We start from the raw sequence: 24173 nt of genomic DNA, 5'->3' as shown, positions 1-24173 counted from the left end.
CGAAGGGTATGTACCATACTCAAAAGAGGTTTGGGCTTTGGCTTCAACTCTTGGAAGGTAACCTCTGAACCCTTGTAATGTTCTGCTTGATTAGTGAGTCCTTGTTTACCTATAGGCTTTGGCCATGCCAGGTGTGCTAAACTAAGGGTGTGATTCATGGTTGGGGGCATTTGGCCACAAAGAACCAGCTCAACATCTGGAGAGAATGGAGTTTAAAGTTAGCCACATACAGGGTCAAGCATTTCAATATGACCCAGTTCCAATAAAACTGTGGATACCAAGGCTTAAATGAGCATCCCTGATTGGCTATACCCTGTACATACTGTTGCACATCATTGCTGGTAAAAACAGGTGCTGACTGCACCATTCCACTGGGAGAAAACAACTGGAAGCTCCAATCCTTGGTAACCCTAGGACCTTGACCTATCTGCATCTTTCCTCTCTGATGTTAACCTATCGTAATCAACCATAACCATGAATATAATAATACCTTGTTGGAGTTCTGTGAGAACTTGTAAATGATTGAATCTGACTATGGTCTTAAGGACTCCCAAATTTGTAGTTGGTGTGAGAAGTGAGAGTGGTTTGAGGAACCTCTAGAACTACATAGAGACAATCAAAGTGGGGAAATAAAAATGTTTAGACATTTAATGAATCTCAATTACATTAGAAATATTCATGCCATCATTAATTTATTCTTTCAAGACATCAACATTTTTATTTAGATATATTTATTAAGAAACTGTGATACCTGAGATTTAGCACTTTTAATAGACATTAAAATAAGAATTAAAATCTTTACAATTTATATGAATATATCAAATGTGTCTGATACTGATTTATAACATTCTAAATTCTTCACTTATTTATTAGAAATTCTTAAGACAAACAGTTTAATTGTGTCTGCCTCATAGAGCATTTTGCTGTGTAAGTTACTAAAGACACAAAGCCTTCAAGATGGTACAACCAAATGGAAACCATTCTAGTTTACCCATGGAAGAGTGATTGTACTGTGATGATGTCTGTGGTTCAGGGTCATATTCACCTTGTCTACTGATGTATTCCTGGTACCTAACATAATACTTGGCCTGGCTTTCTGAGACCTGGGTCTGCTCAATCTGGACTCTATGATTATTCTCAGTGTTATTGTTAATTCATTTTGTCTCATCTCTTTCCCTTTCAGTCCACATTGATAGTGTTTCTTCTGGTAGAAAAATCTCAAAAACCTTTTCTATTTTCAATGGATGTCAGGGGAATCCTCATCATTAGACTCAGACCCTTCTAGGTAATCTCATCCTCGGTCCTGGCTCCTGCTGAGATGGCTGATTGGATCTATAAATCACATGCCTAATCTCTTTAGCAAACAGTTGTTCAGACATACCCTTGACTCTGTATCAGATCATGTTTTCTGGATATGTTGAAATTTCCAGTTCATCAAGTGCTGATTTCTTTTGGCATAACTGTTAGTTCTTTCTTCAATTTATCTCTTTCTTTTCATATTTCACATATTTCACTAAAAGAAGCAAGGAGAAACCAGGTTTCATCTTCCACATTTTGCTTAGAAATCTCAAGTAAATATCCAACTTCAAAGCTCAAAAGTTCTACCCTTCATACAACCATAAAACATAATTCAGTCAAATTTTCTCACTTCATCACAAGCAACACTTTTCCTCCAGTGTCCAATAACATGTTCTTCATTTCTATCTGAGACCTCACAAGCACTTTTAATGCTCATTTTTCTAGCAACATTCCACTCATAATGATATATGTATTTTCTAAGATGATAGAAAATTTTTCTATAGATTTTTTCACTTCTAAGTTCTCACGGGAATCAGCTTTAACAAACATATGTCTACCAGGAGTCTGTTAAAGGAAAATTAGTGTTTTTCTATCATGCACCTCAAAATTCTTATATATATATATATGTGTATATATATATATATATATACATATATATATATATATATATGAACTGAAGCGATAGTCACTCAGTGGTGTCTGACTCTTTGCAATCCCATGGACTGTAGCCCACCAGGCTTCTCTGTCTATGGACTTCTCCATGCAAGAATACTGGAGTAGGTTGCCATTCTCTTCTCCAGGGGATCTTCCTGACCCAGGGATAGAACCTGGGTCTCTTGAATTGCAGGCAGATTCTTTACCATCTGAGCCACAGGGGGAGCCATACACACACACACACACACACACACACACACACACATATATGTATATATATATGTTCATGAACCAATTTCAAAGCCACTTCACATCTTTAGATATTTGTTACAACAGAACCTCAATTCTCAGTAACAAAATCTGTATTAGATGGATATCTGATGTACTTCCAACTGTGTGTGTGTGAGTGTGTGTGTTTATGTATGTAATGGTCAATTCTATGTGTCAGCTTGGAAGGGTGTTATTGAATGAGATTAACATTTCAACTGGTGAACTTTGAGTATGTATATTTGAGTAAGTATAATGGGAATATACTTAATTGCCATAATGGGAATAATACTCATCTAATCAGTTGAAGGCCTGAAAAAAGTGCAAGTGTTAGTCGTTCAGTCATGTCTGACGCTTTGTGACCCCTAGGATTGTAGTTCGCAAGGCTCCTCTGTCCAAGGAATTCTCCAGGCAAGAATACTGGAGTGGGTTGCCATTCCCTTCTCCAGGGGATCTTCCCTACCTGGGGATCAAACCTGGGTCTCCTGCATTTGCAGGCAGATTCTTTACTGTCTGAGCCATCATGGAATTAGAAGACCTAAATAGAACAAAAAAGACTGGTCTCCTTGTGCAAGGGAGATTCCCCAGCAGACTGCCTGCCAATATCCTCTACTATCATATATCCTGGGTCTCCTCCCGCTGGCCTTTGGACTTGAAGTACACCATTGGCTTTCCTGGGTCTCCAAGCTGTAAGCCCACACTGCAGATTTGGACTTGCCAGTTTCTATGACCACATGAATCAATTCCTTAATTCCTTATAATAAATCATTTTCCATATACATTCATATCCTAGTAGTTCTACATTTCTGGAGATCCCTGACTAAGGCAATATATATTTGTGTATATAACACTAAAATATAACTCATATATGTATAGATATCATATATATTTCTATTTAACTATTTGTCTATAGATAGCATATCTATCTTATATGTGTGTGTGTGTGTGTGTGTGTATGTATGTTGAGAGAAAGATTAAGAGAAAGGCATTGATGCAATTTGCTCATGTGGTATATCTGATATAGCAGACTAATTTAAAAGTTTGATGTTTGTTGGGTAAGTTGGCAGGCTTAAAACTCAAGCAGGAGTTAATGCTAAAATCTTGAAGCAGAGTTCTTCTTTCAGAAAACATCCAGATTTGTTCTTAGGGACTTCAGTTGATTTAACAAGGCTCACTGACAACATTTTTGATGGTAATCTTTATCTAGCTTTGGTATCTAGTTTTGCAGAATGAGTTAGGAAATGTTCCACTTCTCTGTTTTGGAAGAGTTTGGGGATTTGGCCATGCTGTGCAGCTTGTGGAACTTTAGTTCCCTGACCAGGGATAGAACCCAGGTCCTTAGCAGTGAAAGCAAAGAGTCCTAAACATTAGACAGTCTAGGAATTCCTGAATTTGGGGAATTCAGTTAATTCTTCCTTAAATATTTTGTAGAATTCACCAGGGAAACAATCTTGTCCTGAACTTTTCTTTGTTAAAGTGTTTTTGTTTGTTTGTTTTTAAACTTATTGATGCAGTCTTCTTAACTGTTATAAGTCTGTTCAGATTTTTAAAATTTCATCTTGAATCATTTTTGGTAGTTTATGTGTTGCTAAGAAATTATTTCATCAATGTTATCTAATTTATGGCATACAATTGTTCATAGTCTGTCCTTAAAAGCTGTTTTTAATTTCTATAACTTTAATATTAGTTTTGCTGCCTTTATGATCTTAGTTATTTATACCTTCACTCTTTGTTTCTTTTTCTTTCTAGCTCAAGACCTGTCCTTTTGTTAATCTTTTCAAGAAAACAACTTTTGGTTTTCTTGATTCTACTAATTTTCTGGGTTTTTTGATTGTTGTTGTTAAATCTCCACTCTCATATTTATCATTTATTTCCTTCTGCTAGCTTTGGGTCTAGTTTAGATTTGTTTTCCTCTAGTTCCTTAAAATGTAGACTTATGTTATTGATTTGAGATGTTTTTCTTTTGAAATATAGTATTTTCTACTATACCTTTCCTTTTGGGCACTGCTTTCAATGCATCATGTAAGTTTTTGGTTTTTTGTTTTGTTTTTTAATTTTTTCTATGTGTTTTCTATTTTCCAATAGATTTCTTTCACCCACTGAGTATTTTTAAGAGTGTGTTATTTCACTCATATTTCTGAAATTTCCAGTTCCCCTGATATTAATTGCTAATTTCAGTTTAATGTGGTTGGAGAAGATACTTTATATAATATCTTTTTAAACTTAATGAGAATTGTTTTGTGACCTAATACATGTTCTATTGTGAGGTGTCTATCTAATATATGGACTGTTGCATTTGTACTTGGGAATAATGTGTATTCTTCTGTCATTGGGTAGAGTGTTGTCTATTAGGTCCCCTTGGTATATAGTGTTCATCTCTCCTGCTTTCTCATTAATCTTCTGTCTAAATAGTCTACCTTTTATTGGAGATATATATATATATATATATATATATATATATATATATATATATACAGGCATATATACACACAGATGAATTGCTCATGTAATGTCCTTCTCTTTCTCTCTCATGTAATGTCCTTCTCTTTCTCTTATGCTCACTTAATGTCCTTCTCTTTCTCTTATAAAGGATTCAATTTTGTCTGATATAATTATAGCCAGCTTTAGCACTTTCCAATTACTATTTTTCATTGAATATATTTTCCCATTCTTTCAATTTCAATTTATTTGTGTCCTTAAACCTAATGTGAGTTTCTTGTAGACAGTATATAATTTGATCATTTTTAAATCCATTCTGATAACCTGAGTCTTTAGAATAAGAGAGTTTAAGTCATGTACATTAAAAATGACTCATAAGAAAGAGCTGACTTTGTTCATTTTGCTACTTGTGTTCAGTATGTCTTATTGATTTCTATCTCTTAATTTCCATATTATAGCATTCTTTTCTGCTCAGTTTTATTTGCTTTATAGTAATGTTCTGTTTGCATTCCCTTCTAAAGCTTTTAAACTCATGTCAGAAATAAAAAGTGGAGTCACAAACTAAAAACACATAATATGACTTTTATGTTTATCTATGTAGTTATACTTACAAACTCAATTCCTTTGTACTGCTTTGCATTCTGTCTAGTGTCCTTTCATTTCGACCTGAGGGATATTCTCTAGCATATCTTACAGGACCACTGGTAGAAAACTCTACTTTTATTTATCTGGGAATGTATCAATTTTTCATCAGACTCTATTCACTTTTCTTCATTTTTTTCCCTTATGAAACTCAAACTAGTTACTTTCAACTGTGCTATCTTTGAGTTGACTAATTTTTTCTTTGACTTCTCAGTTCTACTGTTGAGTCCCTCTGTGAATTTTTCCTTTCAATTATTGTACACTTCTTATTAGCACTGAATCTAGAAATCAAGAAGAGGTACAAGTTTTGAGTGTTTTCAGGTCTCATCTGAGCCAATGTATCCTGTCCTGGGCACGCATGTAGTTTTCTGAACTTCCTGGTATCAGTTCAGTTCAGTCACGTCTGACCCTTTGCAACCCCGTGAACCACAGTACGCCAGGCCTCCCTGTCCATCACTAACTCCCTAAGTCCACCCAAACCCATCACAATCAAGTCGGTGATGCCATTCAGCCATCTCATCCTCTGTCGTCCCCTTCTCATCCTGCCCTCAATCTTTCCCAGCATCAGGGTCTTTTCCAATGAGTCAGCTCTTCACATCAGGTGGCCAAAGGATTGGAGTTTCAGCTTCAACATCAGTCCTTCAAATGAACACCCAGGACTGATCTCCTTTAGGATGGACTGGTTGGATCTCCTTGCAGTCCAAGGGACTCCCAAGAGTCTTTTCCAACACCACAGTTCAAAAGCATCAATTCTTCAGCGCTCAGCTTTCTTTATAGTCCAACTTTCACATCCATGCATGACCACTGAAAAAACCATAGCCTTGACTAGATGGACCTTTGTTGGCAAAGTAATGTCTCTGCTTTTTAATATGCTATCTAGGTTGGTGATAACTTTCCTTCCAAGGAGTAAGCATCTTTTAATTTCATGGCTGCAGTCACCATCTGCAGTGATTTTGGAGCCCAGAAAAATTAAGTTTGACACTGTTTCCACTGTTTCCCCATCTATTTCCCATGAAGTGATGGGACCAGATGCCATGATCTTAGTTTTCTGAATGTTGAGCTTTAAGCCAACTTTTTCACTCTCCTCTTTCACTTTCATCAAGAGGCTCTTTAGTTCCTCTTCACTTTCTGCCATAAGGGTGGTGTCATCTGCATATCTGAGGTTATTGATATTTCTTCTGGCAATCTTGATTCTAGCTTGTGCTTCTTCCAGCCCAGCGTTTCTCATTATGTACTCTGCATATAAGTTAAATAAGCAGGGTGACAATAAACAACCTTGAAGTACTCCTTTTCCTATTTGCAACCAGTCTGTTGACACATGTCCAGTTCTAACTGTTGCTTCCTGACCTGTATACAGGTTTCTCAAGAGGCAGGTTGGGTGGTCTGGTATTCCCATCTCTTTCAGAATTTTCCACAGTTTATTGTGATCCACACAGTCAAAAGCTTTGGCATAGTCAATAAAGCAGAAATAGATATTTTTCTGGAACTCTCTTGTTTTTTCGATGATCTAGCAGATGTTGGCAATTTGATCTCTGGTTCCTCTGCCTTTTCTAAAACCAGCTTGAACTTCTGGAAGTTCACGGTTCATGTATTGCTGAAGCCTGGCTTGGAAATGTATTCCTGGTATACATGGGTACATGGGTACTTTTGAACATCCTAATTTCCAAAATAAATTATCTTCCCAGGTTTACCTAGCATATTAAGGGAGTGCATTTTAGGTCCCAACTGTAATCTTTTGTCCCTGTTACCTAGTGGTTTTTCATTAACATTACAGTGTTACAGTGTTTTCTAAAAATGCCTATCACTTTTCTGTCCCTAACAAGTTTTGAGTCAGGTAAAACAAAAATGAGCACCTGGCATCTGTTCTTCAGCTAGCCCTCAGACAACTTAGAACAAAGTAACATAATCTGTGAATGAGATCTGCTCTGCTTCCTTTGGAAAGACCTGCTACTATCTTCAAGACCACCACTGAGTCTAGGGAGTGGTGGGACAAAGACAAATAAAAGTGCCTAAAGTTTGTTTCTTTTTTTAACATTTTTATTTTCCTTTTTTTGTGTGTGTTTGTTTGTTTAGAATTTGCTTGTTTGCTATATCTTTGACTATTTTTTTAGAGTATAAAAGAACTGGTCCTGACAGTTTATGCTTGTTTTCAATGTTTCTTTGGGGAAGTGGATATTTGGAATTGCTTATTCTGTCATTTTGATGATGCCATTCCTGATTTCTTATTGAATTTTAATCATAGTACCACAAGATAAATAACATGATCCTTATTTTGAAAATTAGAAAGTTTTATTGCCTTGGGTTAAATAAATTAGTCAATGCAATAATTGTAGTAATTTCTAGGGACAAGGAAAGAAACAATCATATATTTCAAATATATTATTTCACTTGAAGTCAAACAGTTATAAAAATGGTCTTAAAATTAGGGAAGTTATTATGATCTTGTCTTGTATATTTGAAAAACAAATAGACTTATTTAGACTTACCAAATAGGTCTCACCTATACCATACCACCCTGAATGCCCCCAATCTTGTTTGATCTCGGAAGTTAAGCACGGTTGAGTCTGGTTAGTACTAGGATGGGAGAACAAATAGGTCTCTGCTACTGCTAAGTCACCTCAGTCGTGTCCGACTCTGTGTGACCCCATAGATGGCAGCCCACCAGGCTCCGCTGTCCCTGGGATTCTCCAGGCAAGAACACTGGAGTGGGTTGCCATTTCCTTCTCCAGTGCATGAAAGGGAAAAGTGAAAGTGAAGTTGCTCAGCCGTATCCAACTCTTAGCGACCCCATGGACTGTAGCCTACCAGGCTCCTCCATCCATGGGATTTTCCAGGCAAGAGTACTGGAGTGGGGTGCCATTGCCTTAAAATCCTGTTAAGATTTCATTAAATAAGCATTTCTTTTTTCCAAGAAAATTTTATTATAACCATGCTGATTTTGTTTCTGTTTTTATTTTCCTGTTGATTCAGCTTTCTAATTATTTTTCTTTATTATCCTTGTTTACTTGCTATTGACACAAGAGAGTTTCTTATTTTCTTTGTGAACACAGGAAGAGAGTAAAATCAGTTGCATGCTTTCAGGTATTGCAAATCTTGCCTTTACAAAAAACTCCTGCAACACAACCACAACAAAGAAAAAAACAAACATCTGTTCCTAGCTTATTTCTATACAAAAGTTTTGTTATTGTAAATATATTAATAATGAAACCCAGTGATTTTAGATGATATTTAAATTAGAATTAATTGTAATATACACGGTGTCCTTAGAGGCAAGCTTAGAAAAACATTTAGCAAATAAAACTCTGTATCACGCTATGAAAAATAAACAATAAAAGTCATTGTAAAAGACCACTTTTGTGAAAGCTCAAAAGATGCGGACATAATTTATATAATCATATAATCTTTATGCTTGCTTTTTATAATTTCCATTCCAAATATAACTATTCTATAATTTATTTTCAAAGTGTTAAAAGAAAGAGAACATACATCTCACAGTCAGCACTGTGAAATGTTGTTTGGGTGTTTGTCAGCTTAGGTGAAAACTGATAAATTGGGCTGATCCCGGGACTTAGAGTCCAGAGGCAATCTTAATTCTTTCAAGTATTATACACCATTATTTTTAATAAAACAGCAACAATAATGTGTCTTTACCTTGCATACTATTAAAAGCAATAATCAAATTATTGAAAGAAATTCATAATGATGATTCTTTCTATTCCATGAAGTTGAATAGTAAAATTTATATCTTTTTGAATTTTTGTGTCAACCTAAATTCTTATCTACAAAAGTCATCTCTGTCTCTGTTAATATGTGACTTAACTCTCTTTATCATTATTCTCAGAACTTACATAGAGTGTTAATAATTTGGAATAAACATTTTTGACCCTTGCTGATTACTATAAAATGATTTTTTCCAAATTGAGATATTTTAAATACTGTGTGCCATTAAATTTTCTATTAATAATTATTTATTCCCCAAGAGCTACTTTTTATAGTGTTTTACTGATACACAAAAAAGGTGGTGGATTTAATGTACTCTAACACTTTTTCAATTTTCAATTAGTTACTTACACTAATAGGTATGACACTTATTTCTGTTGCTTGTGCTTTCACCTGTTTATTTTCCTTTCATTCAACTAACTCTATCTTCAGTCTAGCAGAAAAAACATCAACCTATTTTATCTAATCCTTTTATTTAACTTCCCTTGATTAAGAGAAAGGTTGTAAATTCACTGTAACTAATATCTTTATTTCTTGCAAGACATTCTGCAATTAGGTCTAATAGATAAAGATAAAACTCACTTCCAAATGATATGTTATCCATTTCAGACAGCTTCCTATTAATCAGCATCTAGACTTTTTGTCTCTCAAACTTCTGTTTTATCTCCAAAGTCTGCATCATTTAATCATTAAAGGGAATGCAAAATTTTGTATATGGATTGTTCTAAAAGGTTTATTACTTGTATTAGGGACTTCACTAACCATGCATCACCCCAACCTTCCTTTACCCTACCTGATTTACATAAAATTAAAGTGAAAGTGTTAGTCCCTTTCTGACTCTCTGTGACTCCGTGGACTATAGCCAGCCAGGTTCCTCTGTCCATGGGATTTCCTAGGCAAGAATACAGGATCACTCAGCATATACACTTTTTTTCAGTATTATCTCTTTGTAGGTCACTTTCTGTGTTTCAGAAGTTCTTATAAATTCACCTGAAGGGAAGGTGGGCACATTTATCATAACTTAATTGTCAGTTGTTTCTCTGTATATGAGGAAAATTGAGCTTCCTTATTTAAATGGTGCACTGTGATGGGGCCATGATGTTTTAGGAAGTGATAAAGCCCAATCTTACACCAAGCACAATGGAAACCTTTATTTGGGACGACTATTTGTACAGCATGATCTAATCCTGAATCTTTGACTCCCTGGGCCCTGCAAGTGGGCCTAAGAGAGCTACACGGCAGATTCAGACAGTGATTCCCAACCAGATCATCAGCTGGTATAAGACCAGAGACACTTTTACAATGGCTCAACTGCACTGCTCCTGTGTATAGATCTGGAATTTCCTTCAAAAAATACTTCTATTACTGAAGGATGGATACAGATTATAGTGGCCTACTTGCAACTTTCTCAGTTCATCTACTCTTTTAAAGAGTATAATATTTACAGTAATTAGGTACCAACTATCCCAACAGTCTTTTCTGAAAGTAACTTTCAAAGCTTTCCTCATCTTTGGTAAGTTGGGATTTTTTTTTCCACTACCTCTTCTTTCATTTCTTGCCTTAGAAGGAATATTTAGTATTTCACTTCCTGTAGTCTTTGTCAATACCAAGTTTGGGAAAGCAACGCAAAATGTCAGAGGTGTTGTAATCATAACAATAGGTGTTATGCTATGAAGGATGGACACTGTCAAAATTAGCAGGAGAAAAGTGTGTTAGTCCTGGAGACTCATTCTCTCATCTTGCTTTTCTTCCTCCCAAAGACTACAGGGTCTATAATACAGGAAAGGCCATATTTTTACCTCACTCTCACTTCCCTATAAGCAGATCTATTTAGTTGAAAATATGAATTAAAGAACTGCCTGAAAGCTAGAACCAGTGGCTAAAAGGAAGATGAGTCAGAATCAAGAGTGGAATATAAAACAGACACCATGGTGATGAATCTTGAGGGAGGAGTTAGAAATGGAACAAGAAGGTTTGCATTTTTATGCTTTTGGAAAGCAGATGCATTTGTCATTTCTCAGTAAACAATCCAATTCAAACTCATATGATAATTTGCATATCTTTGGAAATCCAGCACCACAGCTGTGATCTCAAGAAAACCTCACTCATGATTCCTCTTTTAAGTCATCTCATTAAATGGATGTTTTTAAACTTGCAACTTTGTTTACTGAAACCATGGAAATCACTCTAGCTAAGATTTTACTATACAACTTATAATTATGAATGTTTTATCTTATTTACCAGTGGGAACATTAAGGGTACCTGCTGCCTGGAAGAAAAGATCTGCCACTTGCTGGAACTTGTTAAGTTTCAAATGCACCTTCAATAATGAGTCGATGACATAAGTCTAGTAACCAACACTGGAAACTTCTATGTCTGTGCAGCGCATACTTTGCCTTCAGATGATGAAGAATGATGCCTTACCCAGGACCGGAGCTTCCTGCCCTGCCCCTTATGAAGGCCCATTATCAACACATGACAAAGTTCTAATTTCTTGTCACATCTGGGGGCCTGGAGAGTCAAAGCACTATACCACTGTCCGTTCTCTCTCGCTCGCTCGCTCTCACACTATGGGGAAGGCTTCCGCATCGCCTCAATATGGACCAGGTGCGGTGTGGGAATTCCAACGAAGGCAATCAGGGCACTATTGGAGCCCGCAAGTTAGGCTTAAGCACCTTCAGGTGTGTTTTACGGTAGCAAGGGTGGGGGGAAGAGTGGGGGGAGGGGTGGGGGCAGATAGTAAAAGTATGTCCTGACAGAGGGGAGTTAAGAGGACAAGCTAAGGATCAATGACGGCTCCAAAAACAGCAAAACCCCAACTGAGCCGCTACCACAGCAGCCCACGCTTTCCCCCAGGGCTACCCACGCTTTCCCTGAGGAAACCCGATCTCGCGGGATCTCAGGAGTTCCACGCGGCTGGCAGGGGAATCCTGGGTAAGAAACACTGGGTGCCAAGGACGCCGGATTCCCTCATTCCAGAGTCGTCCATGAGGCGTCTGTCTCATGTCACCTGGCATGCAAACTCCAGTGCCTGTAGAGTCCTCACTACCTCTCCCCGTCTGAGTCACAGAACAGCTGTTCTTACCAGAGGGCCTGGCCAGGTAAGATTAGGAAAAGGTCTTGGGCCAAAGACGGAAAGGGGTGAACAAGAAATAAAAACTACTCCCAGAGCTGCTACTCCCTCAGAAAACCCCCACTCTCCCCGCCTCAGAACGTCAGTATATATTTGTGAATTGAATGGATAAATGGATAAATGTTACGTTTTTTACCTTTCCACAGAGAATGTCTTGGATTAATTCAGACAATACATTCTAGCCTTCTCAAAGAAGTTGACAGTCCTTGTGGGTGCGTGTGCTCAATCGTTCAGTGGTGTCTAACTCGAATGTCACTAATGTTGTGGACTAGTGAAAGAACTAATAATGCTCGAATATCTTTAAAAGGAGAAATTTGAATATTTATACTGAAGACTTTCTTACAACTTTAGTTTTGTTCTTGAAAAAACTGCTGTTATTCCACTGTTAGCTTTCTAATGAAAAAGGTTATCAGTACATCAAACTGCACTAGATGAAATGGAGTGATAAAACACTAATTTCCTTCTGTTGAATATTTATTCCCTTTCAAGTGTATATTTGTTATATAAAAAAACAATTAATTGAAATGAGTCCTTCTAAAATAGAAAAAATTAAGTGGGGTCTTTCACACTAAAATGTTTTGTCTCAAATAGATGTGCATTATGATGAGACTCTGCTGTGTATCCTGTTTACAAGGTGCTTAGGGCAGGACTTCTGGTGAGTAAGGGTTTATTTATTTTTAATACACAGAACCCGAATTCAAACATTATTATTGTTTTATTTTTAAGAACACACAGTACTTATTTGTTATTATATTGATCTTATTTTTCTGTTTATACATGGTTGTTTAATGTATCATTTATCTTTTTTCTCCAACTAAGTATTTGTAAAGCATCTACTGGTTAGTCTGGGGATAAAACAACATTTAATTAAGTGATCAAGTAAGCTTATGGAGAATATGAGGATGAAGGTAGTCCTTGAAGAGGAGAGTTTAAATAGACAAAGGATTAGTTAGAATTTTAGGCAGTGTATGCTACTGTGCAGAGTTTTATATGAAAATCAGCTGATTTAAAAAAAATTTTGAGTTCCATTCTTTCATTTACACACCTATCTATTCAAGAAGCATTCATAGAGTCCATATAATGTTATAGGCATCACATTAAGTGTTTGGAATACAGAATAAAGCAATGCACAGTTATCCACAGTTGTCTCCAAACAATCCCATTGTGTTCGTGACATATGTGTAACAGATTTAATATACACCTGCATTATGCATTAAATCTTCACAATCTATAGGAGTTCATCCATAAAGCAGGCTATTGTTGAGCAGATGCTGTAAACAAATGATGTAAAGCTAAGTGAGGGAATACTGACAACTCTTGTGACTTACTGAGCCATTTAAAATGAGCAATGAGCCAAAGCAGGAGTCCTACAGAGAAAGAATCAATAATGAATACATTATCATGCATATTTCCCTAAGACAAGGGTAATAATCATGTGGTGTTCACTTCTGTTACTAAATAATTTTAAGGAGCCTTGCCTCCCCTCCCCGTGGACTCTAACACACCTATTTCTGGTACAAAATAGAGAGATCTCCACTGCTATTAACACCATAACTCTTAGACTTTAGCTGCCAGTACATTTTTCAGAATCCATCGGCTCATTTAAACCTTCTGAGAGAGAATGGCAACTGAGCGTAAGTTTTACATTAAAGCAGTATGACACTGACTAGGAGCAATGTGGCATTCCAACATTTTATCAACTGTGATGGAGCCTGAAACTTTTAAAGGATAAATAAGTAAACCCCTTGTCATCTCTCCCACCTTACTTTCCAATCTGAAATTAAATGCTAACCTTGTTTTTGTTATACTGTTAAAGTGATTCTTCTCATATCCTTTTGAATTATATTATGTAAAAAAAAAAATTGAACATCTATCTTTATCCTGCTATGATTTATATTACTTATTTTTATCCTTCTCTAGAATTTCCTTAATGTATTATTATTCAGTAGCAATGTTAAATACACTCGATAAATGATGGTTTCATAAAATTCAGTATTTACTGGAGGAAAAATTAAAGGAGAAAGAAGACAATAGTGTAGATTATTCTGGCCAAGTTTTGACTCACAAGGTTTATCCTCTAGGTCGAAAGGAAAAATATAATTCTGCTACTCTTTTAGCCATGTTTCCTCATGCCTTTCATAGACTGAGATTCAAATCCACTCAGAAGTGTATCCCAGTGATTAAAGGTGTATACAACCTTTAATATACACATGCATATATATATATATATATATATATATGCATATGCACATGCATATATATATATGCATATGCACATGCACATATATATATATATTTTAGGTTGGCAAATGATGATTGTTGATGCTGGATGATGGGTACATTGGCCTTCATTGTATTCTTCTCTGCATTATCGTACATGTTTGGAGTTTTCCATAATACAAATTAAAACTTAAAAATGTATGCACACTTATATGATCCTCCAAAGGGTATAATTATTACAGAAAATGTGGGGAAAAAAACTGTGTGTTTTCATTCTATCTGAAAAAGTTACCCAAATAATTTAGTTGCTCCTTAGAAAAAGCATAATCTGTTCTGTCAATGAAGGATATAACAATTGGAATGTTTATGTGTCACTTTGCCTAGGCTATAGTCTTCAAACAGTTATCTAGATGAAGTTTTGAAGGTATTTTGGAGATGTAATTAATATCTTTAATCATTTGACTTAATAAGCAAGATTACATTAGGTAATCTGGGGAGGAGGGTTGGTTCTATCCATTGAAAGGCCTTAACAGCAGAACTGAGGCTTCCCTAAAAGAGAAAATTTCTGCCTGTGAGCTCCTTCAGCTCATGCCACAGAATTCCAGCTACACTTTTAAATGGTCTGCTGTATGGATTTTGGAGTTTCCTAGCTATCTCTTACAATTGCATAATCCAGTTCTTTAATTTCTAGGATTGCAAAAATGAGGAATCATTATAAAGCTTTAGAGGCTTTATGAAATTCCTATATTTTTGTGTACAGATTCACATAGTCTAGACTGTATGTTAGATGGAGTTAGGCTAAAATGTCTGCATATTGACCAATGTCAAGCATTTTCAAAGAGTGTAAATTATAGATGATTTTGTACATGTAATTTAAATGCAAGTTGAAATTTAAGAATCATAATCTAGAAAAGGAAAATTTTTAAGAATGTCTTTTGAGAGGCCTGAATTTTCAAACCATTTTGCCTTGAAGGTAACTTTTATTAAATTCCCAATAAAGACTCAGTGTTGTTTAGGAATTATAAACTTGCATACAGAGTTCACACTGTTTTGCTTCAGTATTAAATCTATATTACTTTAATGCATGTTAATAGAGTTTGGTGTAATGAGGAGTAAGAAGAAGTGCATCTCATTGGTGCAAGGAAGGGATAATTTTCAGTGTTACCAACGGAAGATAAATATATTTATGATTTGATCTCCTGATTTAGCGATAAGAATTGAATTATATACCTCGTTTTACTTTGGCACTTTAATTCCTGAAAATATGACTCATCAAGATGCATATCTCACCACCCAGCTTCAGAGAGAAGCTTCACACGTTCATGTCGATCTCTCTCCAGAATTGGTGGGCAGTAAAATAAAAATTAAAAGAATAAACTTCCCCCTTGTCACATATGGATACTGACATTTCCAAGGACCAACACATTCTCTTTTACTAACTTGACATCTGGTTATTGTAGAGTCAAGAAATAAATGTCATTCTTTCCTGTTGGCCATGATTTTACTCAATCTAGGCAATTTTCCATCCTTCTCTTTTGGAATTTACTCCTCAACATGCCTCCAAATTCTGGACAAGATGAGGATAAGTCGCATTTCCTTTTACACTTCATTAGCTTTAACAAATACGTAGCTGGCACTTATACAAACACTATCTTACCTGCTGTTCTGTTCCTTGCTATATTGCCTTCCTGCTGTTTTTACAGGTGGTGTTTAGGCAGTGCTATTCTGAGATATATCATTGTTACTGCATCATTGTCACAGATTTGCAGACACAAATCTGGGGACAAAACTTAACTTGGAAAAAAATTACAATCTAAATATTCAAAGCTCACAAGGCATAAAATGGAAAACAGTGTATATTTAAGACCATCATCACCTTCCAAAATCGTTGGAAAGAAATCACTGTTGTCTTCTTTGCACCGACATTACTGTTGCACTATTAAATAGTTTCATGTGGAATCCTCCATATTTACTAATGCACTGAAGTTCTCTTTTTTTCCCCCTTTATAAGGGAGGAGTGCCTTTCACTTTTCACTTTCATGCATTGGAGAAGGAAATGGCAACCCACTCCAGTGTTCTTGCCTGGAGAATCCCAGGGATGGGGGAGCCTGGTGGGCTGCCGTCTATGGGATTGCACAGAATTGGACACGACTGAAGTGACTTAGCAGCAGCAGCACTATCACCAGTACTAAAATAGTCCACATTGTTTTCCACCTTTATGCACCACTTTCGTATAGCTGTTTGGAGTTTCGCCACTGTTTAGTGTTAAACATAATGGTCATCATCAGTTGAAAACAAATTTTATGATATCTCTTTTTAGGATACTAACAAAAATATGAAATCAGCCCTTTAAATTGAAAAAAAATGAAGCCAGATGCAAAGTTAAATGTAGATCAACTCTTTATAAAATAAAGAAGCAACAAAATAAACTAAAATAAACTTTTATCTTTGATAAATTAACACATTTATTCATTAAATAAATAATTATTTATATCATGTGCCGGGCCCTGGGGAATAGTATCATATAAGGGTTCACTGTCCTGGTCTTGCAATATAGTTAACTTCAGAGTTGGGTTTAGGTCTCACTGTGGCTAGCCTTCTCGACACAGAAATAAACAGGGGCCTGCATAAAGACTAAGGCTCCAAAAATCTGCCCTTTTTACTGTCTTCCACCCCCATCCTTTCTCTTTCTTCTCCTAAACCCTCTGCCCTGGGACTCTCTTGTCGTTAGCACATGGGGAGATATTTCTGGGAGAATATTACATTACCAGCTGTATCTTGCCCCTGACAGAGGTTCTCTGGACCGAGATCATGGAACTGGATTTAATTTAATCAACTTAACTGCTCCAGTATTTGAAACCTTTTGCTATTGGCCATTGTTATAGAAATTTAGATTATATTCCTTGCATTCTGTGTAATTTCTCAGCTTGCCTTTTGTACTCAAGCTAAATGTGACACTACTCACTTGCCCTCATCAGAAAAAATACCCATTTCTCCTTTATTTTAGGAGTTTCTCTAATAATGAAATAAGAAACAAAAAATAAATGAAAAATGTTCAAAATTGGACAAGGAAAAAAATCAGTGTGAAACATGAAAACAACTGAAGTCGATTGACTATATCAAAAATTCCATATTTTGCATGTCTGGTGTTTCTAGGCAAGTATAGCTGAAGTTAAATTCTGATTTGAAAAAAAAAATGCAATGCAAAAAAAAAAACAAGAGCAAAATTAGTATTGTCACTGCTAATTAATGAATGTCATGTTGTTCCATTGAAAATTATTCTGTATGTTAGCCAGAAATGAAAATTTTTGTCTTTGGGGAAAAAAATAAGAACTCCCAGAATGTTACTGCTCTCCAGCTATTTAAAATCAGGCAGTCAGTGTCAGCTGCCCTTCCCTACTCCCACCCCATTATCTCAAAAAAAAAAAAAAAAAAGAAAATCAAGCATGTGTCCTCTTCTTTCCTGGAAGGAAGGAATATGCCATTTTTAGTGCCTATGAGTTGCTTCTTCCAGAGAGCAATCAATTATTGATTGTGTGAGATTTCATAAATAAAGCCAAATGTAAGTAGGTGATTAATCATTCATTTCTGATTCACCTTGAGAGAACTGTACAATGATAAGAAAAGCAAAACATTAACTGTGTTCCAGTTCATTCTGTGCAAGTTCAGCAGATGTATGCTCGATACAGTTTATAAGGATTCTTTCATTGTCAACTGGTGCATTTGATATATTAAAGCACCCAGACAAGAAAAATGACATCTTGAGGGTACTTGCTATGTATTGGCAACTTTATGTACTTATATGGGTTACTGTGCCAAACATCATTCTTTATTTTTTTAAGGATGAGGCTTAGCTGGCTGGTTCTGACACTGATTGTATTACTTGTTTGCCATGTGACCTTGGGCAGGTTTTTAACTACCAATTCCATTTCCTCATCTCCAAAGTGGGGATATAGGAAGTTATTTCATAAGACCATTATGAGAACACAATCAGAGAATCAGAACCAGTAGGACCTAAAAAGCATGCAAATGTATTAAATACATTTGTTACACTGACTTGACCTTATATAATTGTAGGAATTAATTAAACAATCCCTGTGGAGACTGTTGTCTCCACATCTGATGCCAGAGCTCAGAATCCACAGGTCAGGCAGTAAAGAAAGGAAGATAGATACAAGGTGGGAAAGATCACAGGCAGGCTGGAACCCACAAGCTTGAGCTGGGTGCAACTCCACTGGGGCCCTGAATCTGGTCTATTGCTCCTGACCTTAGTGACATGGGTATCCTGCATATGCTGGGGCCCTTTGTCACAGAGATAAACACACACTCCTGATCCAGGAATGAAAGCAGCAAATGAGTAATCCTGAAAAGGGAGAGCATTTGGAAGCTCAGATGCTGGTTCACACCAGTGAGGTGAATCTGCTGAGCAGCATCAGTGTGCACCTTTGGTAAGGAATGGCTGCTGCTTCCAAATCTTCCAAGAATCCTTTTTGTGACCTCCCCTTACCAGAAACATACAATACAGTGAATTTTGGGAAATGTAGTTCATCCTGACCAAGTTGACACATTTTTATAGTATTCCACACACAAAGGTGGGCATATATCACATGTTTGATTTTTCTTTTACTAACTAATAGTGTTTGTTGTATTATTTTGTTTTATAATTTACTTGCTTTCACCCAGAAATTTAATATGACTCAGGGCAGATTTTATGAGTGGTGGAAGACAGTTTGTCAAATTGGAATGAGGTAGTCAGACTTAGAACAAGTGTTAATTGATATAAAGTAACAATTTATAATGAATTTATTATAAACAAACTTCAGAGTTAACAGAAAATTCGTTAAAAGTTGAAATTGCTAATCTTTGTAAATCTGAGGCAACTTCAGTCTCTCTATCAACTAAGATAAAATGTACCCAAATATATCCCACTTTCAGCTCTCTTCCATAGAATGTCTTGGAATTTGGTTCCAGCTTCTCTAGTACTTATTTACTCAGTTATCTTCTAGAAGGATAGATTTTATTTTGAGATGGAGATTCCTTTTATACATGAATTCTGTACAGGACCACTTTATTCTTGCTGAGGGGTAGATTCCTTTCTTCTAGGTACAGAGTAAATGTATCATTAATTGCTCAATTAAGTTTATCTTCACTTGAACAAGTATAAATTTAGGTACTCTGACAGTGTGTTGAATATGAATATATTTTATTCTTCACTAGTCAATATTAACTTTTGTTTTTTAATAGTAATGTGCTAACTATTTAAATTCCTCTGTTTAACTCTTAAAATCCAGTGCATTTGTCCCTTTGTGCCTTGAGATCTTCATGGAATTGAAGAACTATCACAGTCACAAGCCTGGGTGCTTAGAGCAGAGTCTCAATGCAGTCTATATTTAATAACATCAACTCAGATGTTTTCTTTAAATGTATTTAGCTCCTACAGAATGGGATTAGGGTTTATTATAAGGTCTTTTATGGAGATCAGGATCTGCATTTTTTTAACAAGTTGAGATTTGTATGGATTATACTTTGAGAACATTATATTAGAAAATACTCTGTCACATAAGCCTGGCTTCAGAAAGAGAATGATATATGTAGACATGTATAGATGCAGCTGCTGCTGCTGCTAAGTTGCTTCAGTCGTGTCTGACTCTGTGCGACCCCATAGACGGCAGCCCACTAGGCTCTGCCGTCCCTAGGATTCTCTAGGCAAGAATACTGGAGTGGGTTGCCATTTCCTTCTCCAGTGCATGAAAGGGAGAAGTGAAAGTGAAGTCGCTCAGTCGTGTCCGACTCTTAGCGACCCCATGGACTGTAGCCTACCAGGCTCCTCTGTCCATGGGATTTTCCAGGCAAGAGTACTGGAGTGGGGTGCCATTGCCTTCTCCGATAGATGCAGCAGGAGAAAGAAATTCCCAAAGGGAGTGTGAGGAATGTTGAAACTATTTCAGTTTTCTCTATTGCAGAGTTCTGCCTAAGAACATTTGACATCTGTTTGGTTAATTCATTTTGAGTTCTGGAATCCATTGGTAGTAAACCATGCTTGATTTCTGGGTGTTTACTAAGAATAATAACTTAGACAGTATTTGTTCATGAACGATATTTGCCCCTAGAAATTTATAGAAAATATTTTGTTGCAGAGGCCAGAGTCATTGAACTCTTGTGTGAGAAATGAGGTAGTCATCATATTTAGATTCTTAGAGGTTGTTTTTTTGTCAAAACTAGAAGTCATTCAAGGGCTTCCATTATGTTTACTTCTTGAATATTTACAACTTGAATGTAATCTTTGTGTATCTTTCCTAATGTTTCCTTAGGGCCTATCATTTTCTTAACTGTAAAGTTTAGATATATTCACCATCTCTCCTTATTTGTTACTCACTATTATGATATCAGGGGAAATATGGTATGACAGTATAAAGCAGAACCAATTGAAAATACAAACCCACTTTTACAGGGATTGTAGTAGAAGAGAAAATCAAAACAAAAACATGCAGATATTAAAATGTGTCATTGCTGGAACCCATCGAATATTTTGTTTAAAAAATTGATTTTTATGCAGCATGTCTCAAAGAATAGAAATGACAGTTTCCACTAAAAGAGAACTAGTGTACACAGATAGAATATTTCATTCATAAATAACTTCATTTATCCCCTTATGTATAGATTTATATTTATTGGAACTAGTCAGACATTGAAATTGTAAAAAAAAAAAAAAAAAGGTTAATAGGCTACATTATTTTTGACTTGAAGCAAAATTTTTTAAAAAGTTAAATTCAACTGCATTTTGTTGTTCTAATATCTCATTATTGTATTTTATATGTATCCAATATTTTTAATGCTCACCTGACACAAATAAGTGTTGTATATGTATTACTTTAATCTTCATAGAAAAAGAAGTAGTTTCACTGATAATCAGGGTATAAATAAATTATCATATATATAATTGAAATAAAATAGTTTAATACCGTATAAACTTTCAGAGTTTTAAAAATAAGTATTTTCATCTTATTTGCTTAAAAAAAAAGACTTTGGGTTAATGACTTAGTCCAGGTAATTAATATCTTTGCTCTTTTCTTTCATTCTTTTCCTTCTCTCAGATCACAAGTGGACAAAGTTGAATTAATCTTACTCTTCAGATCATAGCATATTAAGAATATTAGTCTGAACAAGGTTTTTCTCTTATTTATCTCTGACATTTTATCTCCATATTCTTTTCTTATTTTCCTTCTATTTCTAATATATTTAATATCTGTCTTTTAGTGTGTGTGTCTAATTGTAACTTGTGTCTATATCCTATTGACATGCATTTATTATGGTAGATGATATGATATGGATCCGTATTTTCATTTTTTTCCATTTAGTATTTTGTTAAAAATTTCATCCACCCCATAGTACTATGCTGTCAATAATATTCCATAATATTTATCCATCATATTTTACCTTTACTATTTATCTATTGGTTAACACTGTTTTGTTTTGCTTTTATTTTTAACTTCCCAGTACTAAAAATAATTGAATATTGGTACATATATTTACTTTGGTGGCATATGCTTAAAATCCAAAATGCAGAGTCATAGGCTCTCTTACAATATGGTATTAGATGACTTTCTAGATGACCAACCTCTATTCCCACCTGAAGTCCGTATCAGTGTTCCCACTTCTCCTCAATAAATAAATAAATAAATAAAATTTTCAGCATTGTAAGTTTTGCCACCCTAAGAAATAAAGATTTATTTCTCATTTTTGTTTTGATGTATATTTTTATGTTTATTAACATTTTAAGTATCGCTTCATATTCTCATAAGCCTTCTGAGATATCTTCTTTAACAAATATGTTGATCATATCACTTAATTTTCAATTATATTCCTACTATATTCATGTTGATTTGTAGAAGTTCCATATATATTGTAGACATTAATCTTCTATTGATTTCATATTTGACAAATATGCTCATCATTGTCAATTAGTTTTCTTATTAAGAGGTTAAGGATTTTCAATTTATAATTAGTGTATTAAATTTTACTATATATTTAGGTTAACTTTTTCCTTCTCTCACCTTGCAGAGACTCAATGAACCATTTAGTCTGAGGTCTTTCAAATATATATGAGTCTGGGAAACTTCCACTCTTCCCTTCTTTCTCTTTTTATTGTTCTCTTTATTACATTCATGTTTTTTGGATATCCATAATTCTGTTCTATTTCTTAATTTTTCTTTTGTTTCCTACATACTGTTACTCTATCCCGACATTTTCTGTGAAATTTACTCCATATGGTTGACCATTCAACTCAAAATTCATTTTCAGCAATTTATATCACATAGTATAGTTTATCTCTTCTGTTTATCTCATTAGCATCTAACATGGTAATATTTTCCATTTCTTGGTTAAATATACTCATCATCTTATTTTAATTATCTGTTCACTGCTTCAGTAATTCTTGTTCAGATGATATATATTGTGTAATTCTGTTTTTCTTTTGAAGTCTTTATGTTTTTTAGTTATGTTGTACTTTGGCCTGTGAGCGCCTATTCTCATGTATAGTAGCTTTTCTCTTTTGGTAATGTGTATTGGGAAAGAGCTACAGACCTGCTTTATTAACTTTGTATAAAAATACATACCATAAATATATGTCATTAAGGAAAACTAAGTTTTAAAATTGCCTACGTATTTATATTTTGTTTAGCAGTTTTAATTTTCTGAACTGGTAGATGTCTTCATAATAGTATCTATTAAAATTCACAGTACCTATACCAGGCTGTATGAAAGATATGACCTACAGTATCAACAAGGATTGTGTTCAATGGCAACAAGCAAATAATTAACTAATATTGGCATAAATAAGATAATTGTTTAACACAAACTTTCTGGAGAGAGGCTGTTTGAGGCTTAAGCAAATTCCAAAAAAACAAAAAAAGTCAAAAGGGGACATTCTTCCTGCTATCTTATTATTACAATTTAGCATTCAGTTTCCATCGACAGGATGATAACTGCTGTACTTCTGTTAATCAAGATCATTTTTTATATTCTACATAGGAATCATGGAGTACATCAAAAGGTAAAGGGCCAAATGAGATGCCAGGTTAGTTTGTACTTTATGTAAACTTTCCTGGTAACCTTACCTAACATCTTTCTCTCACATCATTTTGGCTAAACTTGAATACAAAGCCAGTCATAGTTATAAAAGCAGATTGGAGGGCCAGGACAGCAAGGGAGTATCCAGCCTCTGTCACCAACAAAAACCAAAGAGACAGGGGCTCCAGAAGGCTTCATGCACTTTCCCTCACGAGATGCGTGTACCAATGTGGTGAAATATGTACGCAGTACCTACACTGCTGCTATGGATTTTTGAGTGTTAGAATATTATTCTTTCCCATTATTTTCTGACCTTATAAAGTCAGTATTGGGAAGAATGCCTTACATATTAAACTTTTAGCTGTGCATGGGTCCAGAAGGCCAAGAATGGAAGCAGGACAGAGTAGGAACCGTGGAGGAGCTTCTCTGACTTAGCTTTGTAAAACAGATGTGAGAAGAGCTGAATAAGACAAAATGACTAAATATAATATGTCATCCTACATGGGATCCTGGAACAGAAAAGGCCGTTAGTGAAAACTAATGAAATCTAAATGAAATATGGACTTTTGAAATACTAATGTATCCATATTGGTCAATTAATTGTAACCAATATACCATGCTAACATAAGTTGTTAAAAGTAGAGGAAACTAGGTGTGGAGTATATGGGAACTCTTTCTGTGGTACACTGTCTTCTTAATTTTTCTGTAAATGTAAAACTATGGTAAAAAA

The 24173-nt window shown here is 35.3% G+C and overlaps 1 protein-coding gene and 1 long non-coding RNA gene across 4 annotated transcripts in view; one reads left to right on the top strand and one right to left on the bottom strand.

Annotated features, from left to right (window-relative positions):
- Positions 1 to 691: 691 nt before the first annotated feature.
- On the bottom strand, positions 692 to 11906 carry LOC145511164 (uncharacterized). The gene is made up of 2 exons (XR_014057563.1): positions 11284 to 11906; positions 692 to 1513 (listed from the first exon to the last, which is right to left on the bottom strand). It is a non-coding gene; the product is annotated as an uncharacterized LOC145511164 (long non-coding RNA).
- An 87-nt stretch (positions 11907 to 11993) lies between these two features.
- The window catches only part of EDIL3 (EGF like and discoidin domains 3), a 1139470-nt gene continuing 1127290 nt past the window's right edge, over positions 11994 to 24173 (top strand). For all 3 annotated transcript variants that reach the window (XR_014057553.1, XM_081503905.1, XM_081503900.1), the window contains exons 1-2: positions 11994 to 12122; positions 12746 to 12809. The gene's annotated coding sequence lies outside the window, so the exon portion shown is untranslated. The remainder of the gene's footprint in view (positions 12123 to 12745; positions 12810 to 24173) is intronic.

This window comes from Giraffa tippelskirchi, chromosome 6 (assembly GCF_054371585.1).
Source record: "Giraffa tippelskirchi isolate mGirTip1 chromosome 6, T2T-mGirTip1v1.2.pri, whole genome shotgun sequence".
Lineage (NCBI taxonomy): Eukaryota > Metazoa > Chordata > Mammalia > Artiodactyla > Giraffidae > Giraffa > Giraffa tippelskirchi.
This window is presented reverse-complemented; position numbering and strand designations above follow the sequence as displayed.